The sequence below is a fragment of the Budorcas taxicolor genome, chromosome 17 (assembly GCF_023091745.1).
Source record: "Budorcas taxicolor isolate Tak-1 chromosome 17, Takin1.1, whole genome shotgun sequence".
Classification (NCBI taxonomy): domain Eukaryota; kingdom Metazoa; phylum Chordata; class Mammalia; order Artiodactyla; family Bovidae; genus Budorcas; species Budorcas taxicolor.
Genome location: NC_068926.1, coordinates 47,091,542 through 47,115,036, shown reverse-complemented (window position 1 = coordinate 47,115,036; position 23,495 = coordinate 47,091,542).

Below are 23,495 nucleotides of genomic sequence, written 5' to 3'. Positions count from 1 at the left end.
GATTTCCCCTTGTGTGAATGACATCCATGTGGCATATTTCTCATAGCCAAAGACTGGGAGCAACCTACATGAGTTGAGACATGATAGCATAAGTGGGGCTCCATCCACACAGAGCGATACATGCAGGCATTCAAAAGAATGAGGACCATTACCGGAAATGTATGGTTAAGATCCAAGGTGCAGAACTGCAGAAATAGAATGTTCCCATTTAAGGAGGGGAAACAGAACATATGTGCAAAATGTAGATACATATATGGATACTTACATATATCTACTTTAATAAAGGAGACCAAACACATTTGTACATACACACATAAATTTTAAGACACGTGCTCACATATACAGATAGGAAGATCAAGGTGAAAACCCGGGTCTGTGTTCCTGACTCCTTAATCACCATGGGAGGCTAGTAGAATTTCTTCTCCTCTCTCTATGACTTAACACCAATATCAGCTAAATTAAAACACCCACAATACCACTCCCCTCTCATTTGACTCTAGGAGTGCAGCCATCTCTCCATCCATTCAGCTGACCTTTTGGATACACTTTGGAGTAAGTTGCAGACATCAGTATCCTCCACCCCTAAACAGGGCAGTATGCAACGTTCTGAATTTAATCTGTTCCAAAACCTTGCCACATGCATCCCCATGACTTGGTGTTTACAAAACTTGCTGATTTATCCAGCCAAGTGAGTGGTGGGAATTTGTTACAACAGATTATTAAGAGAAGATGTGGTTACTGCACCAGAACTTTCATACACAACAGTTTATGACAAAAATGTTAAATGTACAGAAACGTTGAAAAACTCATGCAACGTATCTATGCACCTACTATCTAATTTCTGCTATTGATATTTTCCTAATTTGATTTACCATATCTTTCCAGCGATTCGACTCAGCATTAGCACATCTTTTAAAATGCATTTTCCTGTTGGCTGCTAACATGAGGATCATCTGCCCCATCCCACAGCCAGCACCAGACCTGTCCTTGGCTGTGTTCTGTAACCAAGGCATCTGATGTTCATTCCCACCATCACCATGGTTATCAATAAATTTAAAAGGAGAAGGGAAAAAAGTCAACTTTGGGCCATTAATTTAGAATAAACTGTGATGTTTATCATTATGTCAGCAAAGCTCATTAGTGGCCTCTGTTTCTCAATTACATTTCCTCCATGCTAAATTCTCCCTGTGAACATGGACAGTGAAGTGAAAGGAAATACAGCATAGTTTTGGGTCTTTAACATTGCCTGGAATTCAATAGCAGATCTGATTTTTTTTTTTAATTTGCTTATATTTACATATCAGCTGAATGACACTCCTGTTTCTTTCCCCTCTAGGGAGCACTTTTATTAGTTACTAGATCTCTAATATAAAACATGTGGCTAAGAGAAAAATAGTCTCTTCCTTCCTCCCCATGTCTGAGGTCTGCATCTACAGACTGACAGAGATTAATGGACAGTTAACCACCTGTGTTTTCTCTCAGCTTCATGCCCTGCAAGTTTTATTTTTCCAAGCCTTTGTCAACTTTTGGAGATCAGATACACTGCTGGATCTTAGCAGTGCTGGGCAAAGATAAGAGAGAGAAATCAAATAGAGAGTTATAAATAGTGATAATAGTACTAAGATGCATTCAGCAATTACTACGCGCCAGGCCCGTTGCACATTCAATCCTGTTGACAGTGCCGTGAGATGTACCGCAAGCAGTGAGCCCTCTTTAGGAGGAGAGGCTGAGCAAATGAGCTGAAATTTACTTGGACATGGAGCATCTCTCTGTTGGGTACACAAAGCCCAGCTTAGGAATTTTCATAAAAATGAACTCTTAAAGGCGGCCCTTGCTTTGGAAAGGGTAACAGAATATTCACGGTGCTGTGCTATATCCCAGGCGCTGACTGAACACACAGCAACCTGTTGTTTGAGTTGACTTCTGTGATGCTCCGAGGGAGGGCTTATTATTTCCCCGCATTTTACACATTGGGAATGAGAATCACAGAAAGTTGAAAGAATGTCAATCTTTCCGGAGAGTAAATATTTCAGAAATGGGCTGTCTACAGGTCTGGGTGCTGCTGAGTGTGAAGAGTCCAGGAATTTCATCGCTCAGCTCAGCAGACACACTGAGGCAGGGCCTGCATTGTACCTGGGGCCAGGGTCAAGAAGCTGAATAGTGTACAGCCTTACCCACCCTCCTTGATCATTTAGTTCCACTAGATGGATCCATCAATATTCTACTCACTCATTGTGTGATTGGCCCCAAGAAGAACTGGCCAGATGGTCCAGAACCACAGGATGTGAAATCAAATGATGGCTGTTGGGGCAATGCGTTGCATAGTAGAAGGTGCGTGGAGAGCAGCACCAGATTGGGGGAAGGCCGGAGCTGAGCTGAGCTGTAGTCCTGCCACTCAGAGCTTGTGCCATCGCTCAGGAGCCCTGAGGCTGGGATGGCCCCGGAGGTTATCCCACACAGGGGCACAGGACATGCCTGCAGGCCCCGGCATGTACTGGTCACCAGATGCCTGCTGGCCCTGCAGAGCAGTGTGATCTTGAGCCAGGACTTCTCTGTAGCCTGGAGATTGCAGGGCACTCGCTGGGAAGGGATGATGGTGAGCTGTCAGTCATCAGCTGAGGGAGGAAGGGTTTTTGTCCAGAAAGGATGGAGTCTGTCCTCTCAGGCCCTGGGCACTCAGGACGACTCTGACTCCTTTTCAGCGGTGTCTGTCAGATCCACACAGACCCGTGGTTACCGTGATGGAGGGCGCTCACTACGGAAACAATCTGGCAGTTCCTCAAACGTTAAACAGAGGGGCCACGTGACCCAGCCGTGCTGCTAGTTGGGGCCAGGATAAATGAAGCCAGGCATCCACACGTGTACATGAACACCAAGGGCAGCATCATTTGCAATGGCCCAAAGGTAGGAGCAACTCCAGAGCCCCTCCACTGACGGCCCGACACACACGATGGAAGGTGACTCAGCCGTGAAAACGGACGAGGCACCTGCCGAGGTACTGCGTACCCTGAACTTCGAAAACCTTGCACTCAGGGAGGGAAGGCTGTCATTGCGTGAGTCCATTTACATGAAGTATCCAGAATAGGTGAAGCCACAGGGGCAGAAATGAAATAGTGGTTGCCAAGGGCTGGGGTGGGGGTGTGACCATTCCTGGGTAGGGGCTTTCTTTTGGGGGCAATAGCCATGTTCTAACATGAGACAGTGGTGATGGTTGGATAATTCTGTGAATATGGTGAAAAGAAATGAAAGTGAAAGTTGCTCAGTCGGGTCCAACTCTTTGCGACCCCATAGCCTGTATAGTCGTCCATGGAATTCTTCAGGCAGAATACTGGAGTGGGTAGCCTTTCCCTTCTCCAGGGGATCTTCCCAACCAGGGATCGAACCCAGGTCTCCCACATTGCAGGCAGATTCTTTACTAGCTGAGCCACAAGGGAAACCCTGTGAATATAGTGGAAACCACTAAATTTTACACGTCTAAAGTGATGATGGTATATGGATTCTCTTTATATATGTATATATATTTCTATTAAATACTTTATATTTATGTATCATCTATGTTTCTATATTTAGAATATATACACACACACACACAGAGTAAGTCCGTGAAGGTTACATACGAACCTTCAGGCTGTGACTTTCAAAGATGTGAATGTGTGTTCACAGGCCCAATCACACAGGTAACTTCACATGCCTCGTGCTTGCATCTTCTACAAGTTGCTGTGCTTTGGTTTCCTTTACTGTATAGCGCTGTGTAGAGTATAGTCTACAGTGCCTTTATTTCAAGCCCAGGATGTCCTGAAGCAAGCATAAAAGCAGTGGTGATGTAGTTAGTACTGGTAGGAAGCATCTGGAGTTGTACTGTACTGAACTGTAAGATTTTTAAGTTTATTTTTTGTATTTTTTTATGTATTATTTGTGTGAAAAGTATTAGAAACCTATTATAGTACAATACCATATAGCCGATTGTGTTAGTTGGGTACCTAGGCTAACCGTTGAAATTGCACTTACAAATGTGCTCTTGGAACAGAACTCATTTGTATATAGGGAACTTACTGTACATGGAAATATGATTTTTTTTTTACAGAGCCAGATTAAGACTTTAGAGACCAAAAGTTCAGAAAATACTGTGAAGTCTCCCATATTGTATTGAAAAGTAAAACTGTACTGAAATGCTTATAACTAGTCTAATGAAGACCTTAGTTATAAACATAAATCATTCAGCAAATACTGAGTTTTTGATGCACAGAAGGCATGATTCAGATGCTGTAGATTTAGCAGTGCGCAAAACCAAGTCCTGCCTTCATGATTCAAGGAGGAAAACAGGAAATTCTACATTCATGTATATATATCTCCTATGCTGTGTGTTACTTGTTCAGTTGTATCCAACTCTTTGCAGCCCTCTGGACAGTAGCCCACCAGGCTCTTCTGTTTGTGGGATTCTCCAGGCAAGAATACTGGAGTGGGTTGCCATGCCCTCCTCCAGGGGATCTTCCCAACCCAGGGAATGAACTTGTGTCTCCTGCACTGCAGGTGGATTCTTTACCATCTGAGCTACCAGGGAATTACAAATATAGTTTCTTTACAATATAGTTTCATATATATGCTTTACAGGGGAGAAAAGTAGGAGATATTTTCTTATAAATATTATTTCATGTATAACCCATGGTATATATTTCCATATACAGGCAGTATATACCCTATATATATATATACTTTCACATGCATATATAGTTTAACATGTATAGTTTCCTCCAGAGGTAAAAAATAGGATATCTGTGCAAATATATAATTTGCATATAATATATTTACATATTAATATGCATATCACATGTATGTATATTATATCTATATCCTATAGAAAGTTTCACCTTTTAAAAATTAATTAATTTTACTGTTGGCTGTGTCTGTTCTTAGTTGCAGTACCTGGAAATTTTCGTTGGCAGCCTGGGTTCTATCGCTGGTCAGGGAGCTAACATCCCACAAGTTGTGTGATATGGCCCCCAAAAAAAGAAAAAGAAGGGCTTCTAGGTGCCAGGGATGACTGCATCTCATTTCACCCTTACCATGTGTGTTAATCACTCCGTCACGTCCGACTCTTTGAGACCCCGTGGACTGAGGCCCACCAGGCTCCTCTGTCCATGGAATTCTCCAGGCAAGAATACTGGAGTGGGTAGTGATTCCCTTCTCCAGGGGATCTTCCCAACCCAGGGATCAAACCCTGGTCTCCTGCATTGCGGGCAGATTCTTTACCATCTGAACCCCGCCCCTTACCGTAACGCCTTTGAAAGATGAGGCAGCTGAAGCCCAGAGAGGTTTGCTCACCACCTCAGGGCCACACAGCCAACAGGGGCTGTGCCCGGGCCATGGGCTCAAAGCTTGTGCCAGTTCCTCTGCACACCAGGGCAGTGACGCTGTGTGATGGCATTAGTGGTGACACATACGCACCTTTGCCACACACAAAGAGACATTAAGTGGGATGCAGGTAGACATTAGCACATAAAGGCTACTGTATTTCTGCACGTTTTGTTAACAAGAAAAATATTTCCATTTACCTGCAAGTGCTCATTTCACAGGTATTTTTGCTTAGCATGAAGCCAAGATGGAAAGCCAGATAATTTTTTTTGAGTTATCATAAAAAAGTTTTACTTTGGGTTTTTTAAGTGTAAGTAAATAATACTGTGCTTCCCTGATGGCTCAATGGTAAAGAATCTGCCTGCCAACGCAGGAGAAGTGGGTTCCATTCCTAGGCTGGGAAGATCCCTTGGAAAAGGAAATGACAACCCACTTCAGTATTGTTGCCTAGGAAATCCCATGGATAGAGGAGCCTGGCAGGCTATACAGTCCATGGGGTTGCAAAAGAGTTGGATGTGAATTAGGGACTGAACGACAGCAAGCAAAATAATATTGCAGATAGTACATGCCAAAAAAAAAAAAAATGCAGGAGTCATAAGAGACACAGGTTCCTTGGGTCAGGAATATCTCCTGGAGGAGGGGATGGCAATCCAATCCAGTATTCTTGCCTGAAGAATCCTGATGGACAGAGGAACTTGGCGCACTACTGTCGGTAAGGTCACAAAGAGTCAGACAATGACTGAAGCGACTTAGCATGTATGCACACATATGCATATATATATATATTATATATATATAATTTTTGGCTGTGTTGGATCTTCAGTGCTGCACAGGGCAGGCTTTTCCTCTAGTTGTGGCGAGCAGGGCTATTCTTCATTGCAGTGTGGCCTCTCTTGTTGTGGAGCACAGGCTTTAGGGCGCACAGGCTTCAGCAGTTGTGGCGCACTGGCTTAGTTGCTCTGTGGCATGTGGGATCCTCCCGAATCAAGGATCGAACCCATGTTTCCTGCATCGGCAAGTGGATTCTTTATCACTGAGCCACTAGGGAAGCCCCTACAGATGGTTCTTTTAAAAACCGTTCAGATAACTTAGTTTTTTGCCTAAATGTTTTAAAAGGCCTTAAATGGAAATAAAATGGCCCTGATTTTATTTCAGTTACTCTAAAAAAAGATATGAACTCTAAGTTATCACTCACAGCTCATCAGTTCAGTTCAGTCGCTCAGTCATGTCCAGCTGTTTGTGACCCCATGAATCGCGGCACGCCAGGCCTCCCTGTCCATCACCAACTCCCGGAGTTCACTCAGATTCATGTTCATCGAGTCAGTGATGCCATCCAGCCATCTCATCCTCTGTCGTCCCCTTCTCCTCCTGCCCCCAATCCCTCCCACCATCAGAGTCTTTTCCAATGAGTCAACTCTTCGCATGAGGTGGCCAAAGGATCGTAGTAAATGTGGGGAACTCAACACAAGCCTGCAGAAGAATAAAGTCTTAAACATTTCAATTGCTGAAAGATTGACTGGGTTCTGTGTAATTATTAATGCTATAAAAAGTGTATAATATTTACCTGGCCATAATAGAACTGTGTAAAAGTCACTTATCTTTCCTGTCACATTTCTCACAGTTATTAAAAAGAATGAAAAGAAATCTTGTAAATGACCTTTAAACACTGTCTTGTAAACGAAACCAGCAATTAATAATAATGATAATGATAATAATAATAATGGCTATAATTACCAGCTCAGTGCCAGGGATGAAGTGAGCATTTTTCTAGTATTCCCTCTTTAATTCTCACTCTAGTCTTAGAAAATAGACAGGATGAAACTCCCCTTTAGGACTTGGAAAAAGCAACTTCCTCCAGCTCACACACCTAGTCAGAGACAGAACCAGATTTTAAACTCATAGCTGCGAAGGTCCCTGCAGGTGGGGTTTTAGGGAACTCAGCTCCATCCCTGAGCCTGAGCCTCACGCAGCCTCTGGTGTGCACACAGGAGGGGCTCAAAGAATACTCTGTGAATGAATGAATGGATGGCTGATTCTAGCGCATCTCATGCAAAGGTTCTTGCAGACAAGCCATTATTAAATGAAAAACCCCCAAAGAAGGAAGGAGGATACTGTGGAATGCTTGTCCAGGCTTAACTCAGCTCCGCATGTGCCAGCGAGCTCAGCTGAAAGGTTATCAACTCTAAGTCCACCCCTGGGTGCCGCTGGCCATGTCCTAGTCCAGCGACTGCCACCTGCCATCAGCAGCCCCTTCTGTGCCAACCAAGCAGGTTGTGGCCTGAGCTGTGGCCTCCCACAGAGGACGCGGCCGCCAGCCCAAGGAGCTGTGCATGGCTTCACACGTCCATCCTTGTGTGAACTGATCGAGGGCGCTTTGCTTGTGAGCAGCAGGGGTGAGAAGGTGATGATAAGCTTGTGCAAAGAGCAGGGAGCCCGGACAGGGCTGCACTCTCTGGGGCTCCCTCCCAGCTCCCGCCTCCCTGCCCGGCAGGTCCCAGGCGGGGCAGAGCCTCTAAGCCCCCGTGGGGGCTGCAGACCCCAAGCAAAGGCCGGCCTCGGCCCTGAGTTCCCCACCGGCCACTGCTCTTTTCTTTCCCTGGAAACTCACTCTGAGATGCTGGGGTCACAGGAGGAGGGGGAGGAGGCCCGGGCCAGTCTCACCCCTCAGGGGTCAGCAAAGAGCACTGCCTCTCATTGTCTGAACTCCATCAGAGTCTATTAAGAAAGGAAGCCTGGGGGCCTCAGGACTATTCCATCTTTTATTATTCTAAACTCAAAGAATGTAACAGTTGAAGTAAATGTGGCCAATCCAGACAGTCAGGATTTCTCCAGAAATGTTAAGGTCAATTTTCTCAAGAAAATGTGATATTTATGTTTTAAAGGGCAAATTAGCTATTTGCCCTTTGTAACACAGAGGGTGAATTCTGCTTAAGTGCTGCCTACCCCCACCCCCCACCCCCATGGTATAACTTCCTAGGCATCACAGTGCTGTTTGTAAGATAGCCACAGGGTTTATTTTAGAAGTACTGACTTCTGGTCCGTACTGAGTACTCACTACTGAGCTCGACCTGGTAGAATGCAACCTTCCTTCCTGCAGGCATGTTTGGGGCCGTGGCAGGACCCCATTTGGGGCCTGTGGGTGTGTATGTTGGAGATCTTTTCTGGAAGTGAGCTCATGCCAGGCTGAGAAGAAGGAGGGAGTGGAGGTGGAGGACTCCATGAACCCTCCCAGCTGGGCCAGCCCTGGTCTCCATGACTACAGAGAATATTCTAGAAAAGCCAGGACAATGTTCACCTCAGGGCAGAAGGCCTGGTGAGCAAGCTGCCCATCAAACTTCTTATGTTGTGGGTTCAATGTGAGCAAAAGTGGAAATTCCCAGAAACCCCTTCGGGGACTGAGACCTCCAGCGCTGAGATGGGGGGAGCAGGAACTTGGGCATCACCCTCCCTCCCCCAGCCTCCTAGGGTTTGTGTGCCTGTATTTTTTTAAATTTTATTCCCTAGAAAACTGCTGTTTTCCAGGCAGCTTCAATTAAAACTGGGGCCACTTACCTCCAGTAATTACACTGCTGACATTTCAAAGGCCTGATCCTCTTGTTCAGCTGATGTTTTTTCTTGAAGGATCCCTGATGAAGAGCATTTGTTTGGGATTATTTCTGAGCAGCAAATGAGTTCCCCCAAGACAGTCAGACTCTGCGAGACGGCCTCCTGGCTCCAGCAGGGGGCGAGGGGACCTCGGCAGGGTGGGTCAGGGCCGGCCCATTAACCTCTGCCTTCCCTTGGCTGGGACATCAAGGCCTGGCTGGAAATCTAGGACGTATCACCATGGGTGCTAAGGGAGCAGGCCAGGAGCAAGTTCTTGGTGGTAGGATTGGGTTTTGAGCCTGTGATTCTGAAATAGGAGGAAAGAGGACAGGACACACACAACCTTTAAAAGAGTAACATGGTTATGTTGCTGCTGCTGCTGCTAAGTCACTTCAGTCGTGACCAACTCTGCGACCCCATAGATGGCAGCCCACCAGGCTCCCCCGTCCCTGGGATTCTCCAGGCAAGAACACTGGAGTGGGTTGCCATTTCCTTCTCCAATGCATGAAAGTGAAAAGTGAAAGTGAAGTCGCTCAGTCATGTCCAACACTGTGTGACCCCATGGACTACAGCCCACCAGGCTCCTCCGTCCATGGGATTTTCCAGGCAAGAGTACTGGAGTGGGGTGCCATCGCCTCCTCTGAACACGATAATAGGGCATGACAAATTGGTTAGAATCAGGACATCACTGCTGGTACAGTAAGGATAAGAATCTGCCTGCCACTTCAAGGGACATGGGTTCCATCCCTGGTCCAGGAAGGCTCCACATGCTGTTCAGCAACTAAGCCCATACACCATAACTACTGAAACCCAAGTTCCTAGAGCCTGTGCTCTGCGTATGGGAAGCCACCACAATGAGAAGCCTGTGCATCGAAACTAGAGAGTAGCCCCCACTAGCCACAATTAGAGGAAGCCCACACGCAGCAATGAAGACTCAGAGCAGCCCAAAATAAATAAATAAATAAACTGATAGAATCAACTAGGTCCAAGACGGCGGAAGATTCGACTTCCAGTGGATCTTGAGCCTCATTATACACTCATTGTAACATTGCTGTTGTTTTTTAGTGGCTAAGTCATGTCCGACTCTTTGAGACCCCATGGACTGTAACCTGCCAGGCTCCTCTAGCCATAGGATTTTCCAGGCAAGAATACTGGAGTCGGTTGCCATTTCCTTCTCCCGGGGATCCTCCTAACCCAGGGATCAAACCCACATCTCCTACATTGGCAGGCAGAATTTTTTTTTACTGCTGAACCACCAGGGAAGCCCTCATTGTAACATACCAACAAGCTACACACCCACCACTGTCGCAACAGTTCTGAGGCTGGCCATCAAAGATCAAAAAGTGAGTGGTGGCCCTTTTCCTGTAAATTTCTGTCCCTTTCTCTAAGTAATTGGGATAATCCTCCCACTCATTAGCCTATGAAATTACCCAGCCCATAAAAACTAACCACGTCATATTTCGGGACCTCTCAGCTTCTGAGATGACCCACACTCTGTCTGAGGGGTGTGTTTTTAAATAAATCTACTTGTTACCTATCACTTTGTCTCTCAGTGAATTCTTTCTGCGACAGGACATCAAGAATCTGAAATTCACCGGGACCAGGTCCCCCTGAAAAATGTTTATGTCCTGATCCCCAGAATCTGTGACTATGGGGCAGGAAGAAGGCATTGCTGGCATGGTAGGCTTACAAGACGGTAGTCACCAGTGGAGATAATGAGATGGGCAAGAAAGTGGGAAGAGGAGGCAGATGTGACAACACAAGCAAGAGGTCAGAGCTATTTCTGGATGGGCTTGAGAGCCAAGAGATGTTGGCAGTGGCCTCCAGAGCTGGATGAGGCAAGAGAACATTTTCCCCCATAATAGTCTTCTGGAGGGACACAGCCCTGCCCACATTATGATTTTATTTTATTAAAAAAAAATGTTATTGGAGTACAGTTAATTTACAACATTGTGTTAGTTTCAAGTGTACAGCAAAGTAAATTGGTTATACATATATATATATATATATATATATATCTCTCCACTCTTTTTAAGATTCTTTTCCCATATAGTAATAGGTTATTACAGAGTATTGAGTAGAGTTCCCTGCGCTGTGCAGTAGGTCCTTATTAGCTCTCTATTTAACACACACACAACCTGTATATATCAATCCCAGTCTTCCAATGTATCCCACCCCTGACCCCCTTTACCCCCTTTACCCTCTGGTAACTGTAAGTTTGTTTTCTATGTTTGTGACTCTGTTTCATTTTTGTAAGTAAGATAATTTGTACCTTTTTTTAGACTCCACCTGTAAGTGACATCATGTGATTTCTCTACCCGACTTACTTCACTCAGTAGGAAGATCTCTAGGTCCATCCATATTGCTGCAAATAGCATTATTTCATTCATTTTTATGGCTGAGTAATATTCCCTTCTATATACGTACTACATCTTTATCCATTTCTCTGTCAATGAACATTTAGGTCATTTCCATGCCTTGCCTATTGTTAACAGTGCTGCTATGAGCACTGGGGTGCCTATGTCTTTTCAGATTAGGCTTTTGTCTGGATATACACCCAGGAGTCGAATTGCTGGATCCTCTGGTTACTCTATTTTTTAAGGAACCTCCATACTCCTCCACAGTGGCTATACCAACTTACATTCCCACCAACAGTGTAGAAGAGTTTTCTTTTCTCCATACCCTCTCTGGCATTTATTGTTTGTAGATGCGATGATGTCCCTTTTGACTGGTGCGACATCTTAATTTTAACCTGGCAAGATGGGTGTCAGACTTCCGGCTCGCAGAGCTGTATGAGAACAGACTTGCTTTGTTTAAGCCTCCAGGCTTGTGGATGCTCATCCAGCAGCCAGAGCTGACAGATGCAGGCAAGGTCCTGTCCCATTCTGACCTTGACCCTGCTCAGTGCCCCACAGCCCACAGGAAGCCCTCCTTCTATAAGGATCCAGCTGGAAGGCAATTAGCAGACACAGCCTCAAGACTGTACAAGCAGGAATTCTTATCCATCCCCCAAGCAGACACAGCTTTGGCTTCCAAGAAACTGGGATCCGGGGTCAAGGTGGTCTCCAGCTGGGCATCCAAGGTTGTCTCTGCCGCAATCAACCTCACCCCCACCCCCTGCAAACCCACTTTGGACTCACTTTCCCCTCCCCCTCCTTTCCCCTCTCCAGTTGACCTGCAGTCCTCCAGCAGAACTAATCAAGAAGATTACAGGGCAGGCCGTGCGAGAGGAGTCCTCAACCCCGCTCACAGGGAGAAACCAGAGGAAAATCCCTGGCCTCATTTCTCCAAACTTTGCTTTGATTTTTTTTTTTCTTCTTCATTTTTTTTCCCAAAAGTTTCTTCATCACGGATTTCCAGAAGCATCATCTCTGGCGGCTCACACAACAAGTTTCGGCAAAAATCAAAGTCTTAGTTTTCACTGGGCTGGAGGAAGTTCGAACCATGCCCCCCACCCCCCATCAGATGCACAAAGGAATAAATTCCCCCAGCCCAATTAAGGAGCAGGGGCTGGGATGAAAGGAATTCCAGCCTGTTGACAAACTGTATTTCTCATTTTCACATAAAAGTCACAAGATGGAACTTGTTGGCTTGGGACAGGGGGGTGGGGGTTGGTGCCCAAGTTGGGGTTTAGAAATGTGGGGGGCAGGAGGCTTACAGGGGAGGTGGAAGCTGGAGCATCATCAGCTGGGGCCCAAGCTGCCCATCTCTGCCTGGCTGTGTTACCTGCACTGTGGGTTCCCACCTGGCACACTCAAGCCCACTCCACAGAGCAAGGCAGGTGTGGGGTGGCTGGGTCGACAGGTTCCTAACTCTTTAGTCATGTCGTGTGTAAAGCAGGGACGATAACACCACCCACTTGTGGGCTGTGAGCAGGTTCAAGTGGTATCGGTGTGAAACACAGCTTCTGGCAGGAGGGTGCTCCCGGAAATAGTAGTGGTATTGGCCGTCTTTGCTGTGGTTACTTATTCCTCATCAGGACCACTCCCACATGCCACCCTCCTGGATTAGGAAAACTAGCTGCCCTGCTTCCTCCTCATAGAGCTTTCCAAGGCCCAGGGGAGAGCTGGGCACAAAATAGGTGCTTAAAAATGGTTCAATGCTGCCTGGCTGCTAGGGGTTGCATTTATGTTGTGGGTCCCATGTTGCACGCCCCCAGGTGTGGGTGGCTGTCCCTGTTAGAGGCTACATAACCAAATCGCCTGGGGCCTGAATCTCTGCTCCTTACACATGCTCTCCTACACACATTCATGCACTTACACACACACACTCACATGCTTGCCCACACGTTCACACAATCACATATTCATTTTCACACCCTCACATGTTTGCACACTCACACATGCCAACACTTGTTTGCATACATATACACATGCTCATGTAATCACACATGTATACACACTCCTGTGTGCTCACACTCTAACACTCACGTGCTCATGCATTGACACATGTATGCACACTCCCAGGTACTCACACTCACACTTATTTGCACATGTCTGGACACTCTCCCACTCACATACATCCGCACTCACTCACACCCCTTAATGCTCACACACAGTATGTACACTCGCCCACACACTCACACCCAGCTTCACAGGACCAGCTGTGCGGCCTCTCCAGAGGCACTTGTGGGGTTGGGGGGGGCCGGGGGAGGGGCCACTCCGCTGGCTGCCCAGCATTCCTCAAGGCAGGAGGCCTGGCCTAGGAAAATTCCAGTCCCTCCGGCCAGCTGACTCTGCCTTTCTTTCTCTGGCGGCCTGACCTCGTGCTGGGGACGCTGCCCACAGGCCGGCCCGGGGACGCCATTCCTTCCTGAGCCTTCCCCGGGGCCCTGGGACACATCTGCTGCTTGCAGAGCTGGCCCGGGGTGGATCTGACACCTGGTCTAGAAAGCCAGGCACTGGCCCATGTGGCATCCACGCCTGTCACGCCCGTGATTCCTCCCATGCCCTTCTCAGCACCACAGGTCACATCCCAACTGAGGGCCACAGTCTACTCACAATCACTTTTCACAGACATTTCTGGAAACTGAGTCCTTTTGGGAGCCCTCAAAGCAGCCGCCCCTCACCATCCTCTCCACTGCTGGCCTCTCAGAGGTCTTGATGGGCGTGTGCAAGCGAGGGCTTGCTAACACCCCCCTCTCCCCAACAGTAGTCATCACACCCAGGGCCACAGCCAGAGGCTGAACCCATGTGAACCCTGGAGCTTGGTTACAAGCTGGTCACCCGAGGGTGGGGGTGTGACGCTGCAGCCGCTCCTAAGGCCAAAGGTATTTGGAGGAGGGGGAGGCCTCCTGGAACATGGCCTCTCCCAACCTCGCTGGAGTCCCCATCAGATACAGGGTTTTCAGGGACAGTGGGGACCAAGTCTCTCAATAAGCCCTATGAGAGCCAGCTTCCTGGTGACAGGGGCAGAGTTATTTCTGAGCAGGCTTTTAAAACCAATCTCTGTGGAGACAGCCCACATATCCATCAATGAATGAATGGAGGCACACATGTAGTCCATCCATACAATGGAATATTATCCAGCCTTGCAAAGAAACAAAATATTGCATGCTACAATGTGAATGAACCTCAAAAACAAAGTGAACGAAGTCAGGCACCCAAATCCACCTATTGTAGGACTGGATTTTTAGGAAATTGACCAGAGGATGTATATCTACAGAGACAGAAAGAAGAGCGTTTGTTGCCAGGATCTAGGAGGAGGGAGGGCTAGGGGATGATGGCTAAGGGATACAGGGTCTCCTTTCGGGGTGATGATTATGTTTGGAACTAGATAGAGGGGGTGTTGGGCTTCCCAGGTGGTGCTTGCCAATTCAGGAGACATAAGAGATGTGGGTTCAATCCCTGGGTTGGGAAGATGCCCTGGAGAAGGGCATGGCAACCCACTTCAGTATTCTTGCCTGGAAAACCCCATGGACAGAGGAGCCTGGCAGGCTATATAGTTCGTAGGGTTGTTAAGAATCAGACCTGACTGAAGTGACTTAACACGCAGAGTGGGTGTTTGTACAACATTGTGGATACTAAGTGCCACTGAATTGTACACTTTAAAATGATTCATTTGGTCTCAGGCATTTTACCTTAATTAAAAAATATTTGATCCCTGATTTTTAAAAGGATATTCATTATTCCAGAGAACACACTTGACAACAGGAAAATCTATTTGATTTATGGCCCAAACACTTAGAAGTCAGAAGCTCTGCCCATCATGGAAATTTCATAAATAACTGGGCATTGGTTTTACTTGGAAAATTGGATCAGGCTGCTTGCTTGGCTGTTAACTTAGTTATGTGTTACACACAAAGGGTCGGAAACCTCTAACTCACAATTTCAGTCAAGTGGGGGAAATGAAGCCGCAGAAGCCTATAACTATGTTAAGGTTGAATCCTTTACCATCCTTTTCCAGAGGGCCCTTGGTGAGGGGCACCTAGCCTGTCCTGTGACAGAAGAGGGGAACATGACCACCCAGAATGTCAGTGTGAGGGGCAGGTGGTGAGGGACCCGGAGACTGGCGCAATTAAGAAGAAAATGGAAACAGAGTCGTTTGACTCATGCACGATTTTCCTGTTGTGTGTTTGCTGAATGTCTTCCAGGCATGAGAATTATTCTGGATGCTGGGCTGGGGGAAAGTTAAGGATAATGGTCACCATGGCCCCAGCAATAATAATAACACCAATATTGATAATGCCCTTTGCCAGGTGGTCACACATGTCAGCTCATACAGTAACTGGTATGACTGGGTGACCCAAATGATCCTTCTAAGACTGCGTGTCCACATCTGTACAAGACAAATAACAGTGGTCATGATGCTGTTATAAATATTAAACTAAGGCTTAGTGACAGATAGTCCATTTTTAACAAAAGTTTCGACTCACATTGATTGTCCAGCATTAACGTCATCTGGGTCCAGTTCAGCTCTGCTGATAGGAGAGACATGCATTCATATGACATGATATTTCTAAAGAGTTTCACCTGCACTTGGCAAAGTGAAGATTCAGTCCCTTGTCTTAAGAAGTGAGGTTGGGCTTTGTAGCGTGAATGATAAGAGAATGCAAAACAAAACATAGTGCAAAACTAAGTACATAATATGAAATAAAATAGTGCTCTAATAAAACTATGCTATTTCCAACATGGTCATGGGAAGGCAATTTCTAGATTACTGTCCCAAGCTGAATTTGAAATGTCTACTGAAGGTAGAAAGAGGAGGGTGGAGGAAACACTAGTGGACACGGACCAAGAGCAGGAGTTTGAAAGGACATGACATGGGGAGGATTTGAACACTCCGGGAAAGGCTATGATACCATGCTCCCTGCAGACCTGGCCGAGGTTATGAAATGCCCTCCGGGCAGAAAGAGCCCTAGGCAGAGAACTTGCTAGCCTCAACTGAAGTGGAATAGTTAGTGGAGCGTGGGCAGGAAAGGCACATTGGGGGGAAAAAAAACCCAAAAAACAATTCTGTCATCATCGTTGTATTCATCACTGTCACCATCTGCATCGTCAGCATCACCATCATCATCACCATCACTGCCATAATCACCATCGTTCTCACCATCATCAGAGGAGCCTGGCGACTATAGTCCGTGGGGTCGCAAAAGAGTCGGACGGTGTAGCAACTAAAAGCAACAGCAGTCGGTGCCACCATCGTTGACAATTTCTGAGCACTTACTTATAACTATGTTAAGGTTGAATCCTTTACCATCCTTTTCCAGAGGGCCCTTGGTGAGGGGCACCTAGCCTGTCCTGTGACAGAAGAGGGGAACATGACCACCCAGAATGTCAGTGTGAGGGGCAGGTGGTGAGGGACCCAGAGACTGGCGCAATTAAGAAGAAAATGGAAACAGAGTCGTTTGACTCATGCACGATTTTCCTGTTGTGTGTTTGCACACAACACAATGTACTCCATGAGCATTATCCATTTAATCCTCCCAACAGCCTTACGTTGCCAGTTCTACAATGATCCCTTTTAACAGATAAGAAAACTGAGGCTCAGAGAGGCTAACTTGCCCAAGATCAGACAGCTGGGAATAGCAGGATTAGGACTTGGTGGAACCTGGGTGTTGTAAATACACGCAGCCACTGTAAGTGTTCAGTGATTAAGCCCTGTGCAAGGGAAGCTGGATTCTCTCTATGCCGCCTGGTAGGGGGTATTTTTTGCTGGGGATAATTACCATATGTGATTCTGCCAACTCACTGCATTTTACTGATTCGAAGACACATGTTTTTCATATTTTAACATCTTTGAAGTTGGGATGGTGTGTCGTAGTTTGGTCTTGGATGACATACAATGATGGAATCAATGATGTCTTCAACTCAATGAAAAGTGAAGACTTAAGTTCCTGGAACAACTATGTTTCCTTCTCATGGCAGACACTGATTGTGTTGTTGTTGCCATTGGACTTAAACATTAAAAAGAAAAAGCAACTCCTAGATTAACTGTATATATAAATGATAGGCTGTTGTGTAACAAATAATCACAAAAGTTAGCAGCTTACAAAACCATTGTATTTTATTTTGCAATTTTGGGGGCTTAAGCTAATGTGGGTGACTTTCTTTTCTACCTGGCATTGACAGTTTCCTTGGAGGTATTCAGCTATGGGAAGGGGTGTTCCTGAGGGCCCAAATGATGTCACTCACACCTTGACAGGGCTGGCTGGAAGGCTGCGCTTAGCTAGCAGCATTGACCAGAGCACTACCTGTGGCCTCTTTAACATGTTGGCCCCAAAGTGGAAGGGCATCTTCCATAGAGGCTGAAAGCTTGTATTTCAAGACCCCAAAGCAGAGCTGCAAGGTCTTTGATGGACTAGCCTTGGAAGGCAAATGACATCTCTCTGATTCCATGTGGTAGAGAAGTTTATGAGGGAGCAAGTGCTGGGAGGTGAGGCTTGGACACCATCTTGGAAGCTGGCTCCCACTCTAGGAATGAATACGGCCTCCTTCACCTTCCACTCTGGATTCACTCGGGGGCTAGTATTGGATACCTACTCTCTGTCAAGCATTGTCCTCAGCAGCAAGTAAACAAGAAGCACAAAGTCCTATCCTCACAGCAATGACACTGCAATGGGGATGGAGTAGAAAAAAGTAGAGAAAAAGCGTCAGTAGGGGAGTTGGGAATAGTGACAACCATTTAAAATAAAGATCTAGAGGGAATTCCCTGGTGGCCCAGTGGTTAAGACTCAGCACTCTTATTGAGGTGACCTAGGTTCAGTCCCTGACTGGGGAACTGAGATCCCCATAAGCCATGCGGCACAGCCAAAAATAAAGAAAAAAGTCTTAGATAAAGGATGGAATTATGATTGCTCTGAATGATAAACAGGAAGTGAATTTGCTGGAAGAGCTTTATGGGTGAGGGGAACAGCTTATGCAAAGGCTGTAGGGTGGAAAGGAGCTCAGGTTTTCAAGGGACAAAGGACAGGCCAGTGAGCAGTGGCATGTGGGGGGCTGGGGTGAGCAGCAGGAAGAGCTTTAGAGGTGGGAAGGCCAGACTGGGTGGCACTGCGGACCATGGTAAATGGTGTGGGCTTTATCCCAAGTGCACTGGAACTGATCCAAGGAATTGCCCCAAGGCGCGAGTCACTGGGTAATTAATTGAGTTCTGTGCGGTTTGCAACCAGCTGGGCACAACCAGGGGTGAGGTGGTTCAGCAAGACCAGCCTGCCCTTAGCACAACTGTGACACAGGTGAGGCCCGTCTGCTGCACCCACTCACCTCCCAGGCCCTCCCCAATGCCTGGGTTACTCCCTCCTGGGGCTTGGCACTCCTGCCTGCCCTTGGGTCATGCATCTCACACCCACACCAGGAAACCATATGCAGGGGCTCGGTCAGCCAGGCAGGGAGAAAAAGGTGCTGAATGAAGTCGATGACATGAAAACTCCAGAGAGAATGCTGCCAAGCTCAGTCTGGGGAGGATTCCTCCAGTCTCTCTGTGTTATTTTGGATGTGCCTTTTAAAAAAAAATCAAAGAAGGAGAAAAGTGACTCTTGTTCTGGCTGTCGGCAAGGAGCCCCAGGGTTGCTCCTAAATTCAGGGGAAGCAGTTCAGTTTTCAGAGTTCTAAACACATCAAACCTTCAATCATGGGACCCTCTGAACCTGTTGTTTCACTAAACTTTCTTGATTTGATTGTTTACTTTTTTATAACCCCTTTAGTGGGCTTCCCCTGGTGATTCAGTGGTAAAGAATCTGCCTGCCTATGCAGGAGACACAGGAGATGCAGTTTCGATCCCTGGGTCAGGAAGATCCCCTGAAGGAGGAAATGGCACACACGCCACTATTCTTGCCTGGGAAATCCCATGGATAGAGGAAACTGGCGGGCTACAGTCCATGGGGTCACAAAAGAGTCAAACCCGACTTGGTGACTAAACAACAAATCCCTTTAGCCCTCCCCAAAGGGCATGGTATACAATTGATGAATAATAAATGCTTGAATAGTAATTGTGTGATTGTGGTAGGCAGAATAATGTCCTCTCAGCCCCCTCACTCCCAAAAGATGTCCACATCCTAACCCTGGACCCTGTGGCTATGTTACCTTCTAGGATAAGAGGGGATTTAGCAGACGTGATTAAAGGTAAGCATCTTGGGAGGGGAAAATTTCCTGGATTATCCAGGTGGATCCAATCTAATCACAAAAATACTGTAAAATGAGGAACATTTCCCAGCTATGGTCACAAAGAGATAGGATTACAGAAGAAGGGTCAGAGAGGAGAGACAATGATGACTTTGAAGATGGAGGAAGGGGCCATAAGCCAAGGGATGTGGGTGCCTCTAGGAGCTGGAAAGGGAAGGAAATGACTTCTCTCCTGACACTTCCAGAAGGAATACAGCTCTACTGACATCTTGATTTTAGTCCAGTGAAACCCATTTTGGACTTCTGACCTTCAGAACCATAAGAGAATAAAAAGTGGGGTTGTTTTAAGCTACTATGTTGGTGATAATTTGTTGTGGCAGCCATGGAATCTTGTCCAGAAATTCTAACTCATACCTCTTTTTTCTATTCTGTGCCCATCATTTTGGAAGATAAGTTATTTTTGAGATGGCATAGGTTTTAGCCAGGACTTTTTCATTTGTAAGCCTCTGAGACCCAATTCAAAATCGCTTAAGACATAAACAAAGAAAGGAGTGTATTGACTCATTTTAATGGGAAGTTAAGAGTCTGGGGCATGGTTAGACTTGAGTGCTATCATCAAGAAGATGTGATAGATTCATACAATGGAATATTACTCAGCCATAAAAGGAATGAAATAATGCCGTTTGCAGCAACATGGTTGGACCTAGAGATTATCATATAATACTAAGTGAAGTAAGTCAGACAGAGAAAGATATGATATCACTGATGTGTGGAATCTAAAATATGATGCAAAGAACTCATGAAACAGAAACACACTCACAGATTTAGAAAACAAATTTATGATTACCAAAGGGAAAAAGGGGAAGGAGGGATAAATTAGGAGTTTGGGATTAACATAAACACATCACTATACATAAAACAGATAGCCAACAATGTATAGCATAGGGAACTATACTCAATATTTTGTAATAACCTATAAGGGGAAAAAAATCTGAAATATATATATACATATATACATATGTATATGTGTGGGTATATATAGCTGAATCACTTTGCTGCACACTTGAAACTAATACATTTTAAATCAGCTATACTTCAGTGAATAAATAACTCTATCTCCCCTCCTGCCCTCTTCTGTGTGTCCCCAAGCTCAGCATGTAGCCTTGCCAGGCATCCCTAACTTAGAGTCCCCAGCTGACAACCTCTATGCTTTAAGCCCAGTGGAAATAAAACCTTCTTTCCCTCACGGGTGTGAATTGAAGTTCTCAGCCTGATGGATATTGGCCAGGATTCAGCCCCACAACTATCCCTGAACCAATCATGAGGCCAAAAAGATACAGTGCTTTAATTGGCCAGGTTTGAGTTCCATGACCATCCCCTGCAGTCAGTGAATGATGGAGCATAAACGGAGAGTGTTTCTCAAAAAATTTTCATAGACTGTTACCCAGAGATGGAGAAATGGGTGTTAAGTGCCAAAACAAATGTCTGCTACAGGAACGCTGGACTTTCATTTGTTCACTAGAAGGCCAACTGGTCGACCACTGTGGACCGACCCTGCCCTGAAATAGTGTTTAGGAGATATATTTGGGCATAATTTGTAGAAACCATACTTGCAGTGACCCCTCAGATCCACCCTTCCTGGCAACTCCAACATGAGAAGAGAACATGTCACAGACGCTTTATTCCCATGTGAAAGTTTACCTCTGGGTCCCGAAGCAGGCACTTAACCTTGGGGTCTTTTCCAGTTTCTTTGCAAACAAGTTTCCCATCCTGCAGCCGCCCTCTTGGAATCCCTCCTGATTGTCTTCTGTCATGCTGGGACTGGGAACATTCACTCATGTTTGTTTTCACAGAGTTTGCAAACTTGAGTCTTGGCCCGAAACCAGGGAAATAATCGGCTTTTTCCATCCACCCACCGCCATCCCCAACTGGCCTCCAGAAAAGCCCTGGGAACACTGTGGGCAGGACTTCTGATGAGCTAGAGAAAAGGGTATCACAGTCGAAGCTTCCAAACAAGCTAGGCTTGTCTGCCAGCCCTTAGCACCTGCCCATCATGGTTGGACTCCATGTCTATTGCCTAAGCTGAATCCTTTCCCATGAGCGAGGATTTATCCTGTCCCAGCAATCCTGGTACCTTGTCAGATGCTCAGCAATGACTCCAAAAATGGAGATTCCATTGGGATATAGATCCCAGGGCCCAGGCCCCCCTCATGTTTCTTTTAAGTCTCTGTGATACCACCCCCACTTTCAAGGTCAGACACTACAGACCAAAGGCCAAAATACATTCACCCCAGGACGTTGGTTCTTCAGTTCAGCAACAGAATGAGTCACAGATAATTCTTCTTAGGCTACACTCAGTTGGCACAGCCAGACCAAAATACTTTGGGCTAATTCATTTGGCAAGAGCATCAAAGCCCAAAGAGGATTGAGTCCAAGTTTTCTCCTCTTTTAAAAATAAAATAAAACAGAAACAAAAACAAACCCTGGCATGAAGAGAAGCAAAACTCTGATTACCTTTCATCTTCTGCATTTGTTAGAACAGAGGTGCCACGAGGGCATGACTCCTGACTGGTTTTGCTCACCATTATACACCCCCTACTGAACATCATCCCTGGCGCATAGTAGGTGTTCAAGAAGTGTTAGCTGGATGTGTCAGTTACTATTGTTAGATAAGAAACCACTTGAAACTTAGTAACCTTTTATCCATGAGTCTGTGGGTTAAGAGTTTAGATACAGGGACTTCCCTGGTGGTACAATGGATAAGAACCGCCTGTCAATGCCAGAGACACAGCTTCGATCCCTGGTCCAGGAAGAGTCCACAGGCCGTGGAGCAACTAAGCCCATGCGCCACAACTACTGAGCCTGTGCTTAGAGCCCGAGCTCTGCAAAGGAGGGTAGCCCCACTGTACTGCAGCTAGGGAAAGCCCGTGTGCAGCGACAAGGACCCAGCACAACCAAGGAATAACAAAAACATGAATAAATTAAAATGAGTTACAGTTAAAAGAATTTGGATATGGCACAGCAGGATCTGCTCTACAGCATCCAAGGTCTCAGCTTTGAAGACCCAAGGCTGGGGGGTGACTCAAAGGCTGGAGACTGGAGTCACCTGGAGATCTTGTCACTCAGCATGCCTGGTGTTCGCTTTCTGTCAGTTGGGAACTCAGCTGGGTTGTCAGACACAACACCTATATGTGGTCTCTCCATGTGGTCTTTCCACATGGGTAGCTTGAACTTCCTCCAGCATGACAGCATCTTCAAAAGAACCAGGAGGAAATGGCATCACCTTTTGTGACTGATTCTCAGAGGCCCAGTAGCATTACTTCTGTCATTATCAGCCCGCTCAAATTCAAGGAGAAGGAACACTGATTCTCTCTTGACGAGAGAATTTGGGTCAAAGTTACCCTGTGAGAAGAATGTGGGATGGGTGGTGATGCTTCAGCCATTTTGTGACATATGGTCTGCCTCAGATGGTGAAAGGATGAGATAGTCCATCAAGGCATCTTTGCAATGACATACTCAACCCATTCCACTCATGTTCAACTTTTTTAAAGTAGCCTTAAGCATAATATAGTAGCCTTAAACATCATCAAGAGTGGACAGATTGATCTCAGATTCAGTGTTGGATTCAAAGCACCTGCTGAAGAAAACAACACATCAACCTGGGTGGTAACAGTGTTGGGTAAAAAGTGAAGCCAATTCCATATCAATATCCCAGTCATAATATCGTGTTGTAGGTCTGCCAGACATTATCATTACTGAGGGGACTGGGTAAAGACACACCTCTGTGTTATTTCTTAGGACTCTCCAATTATTTCAACAAAAATTTCAGTGAGAAAAACATCAAGCCAGGCTCTGGGGATTCAAATCCTAATTCTGTCACTATTCAGCTGGGTCCATGCAGACCCACAGTCTAATATATCTGTGCCCAGTTTCTCACCTGTAAGATGTGGCCAACAACAATATAGGCTCTCCATAATGAGATAAAATGCCTTTCCA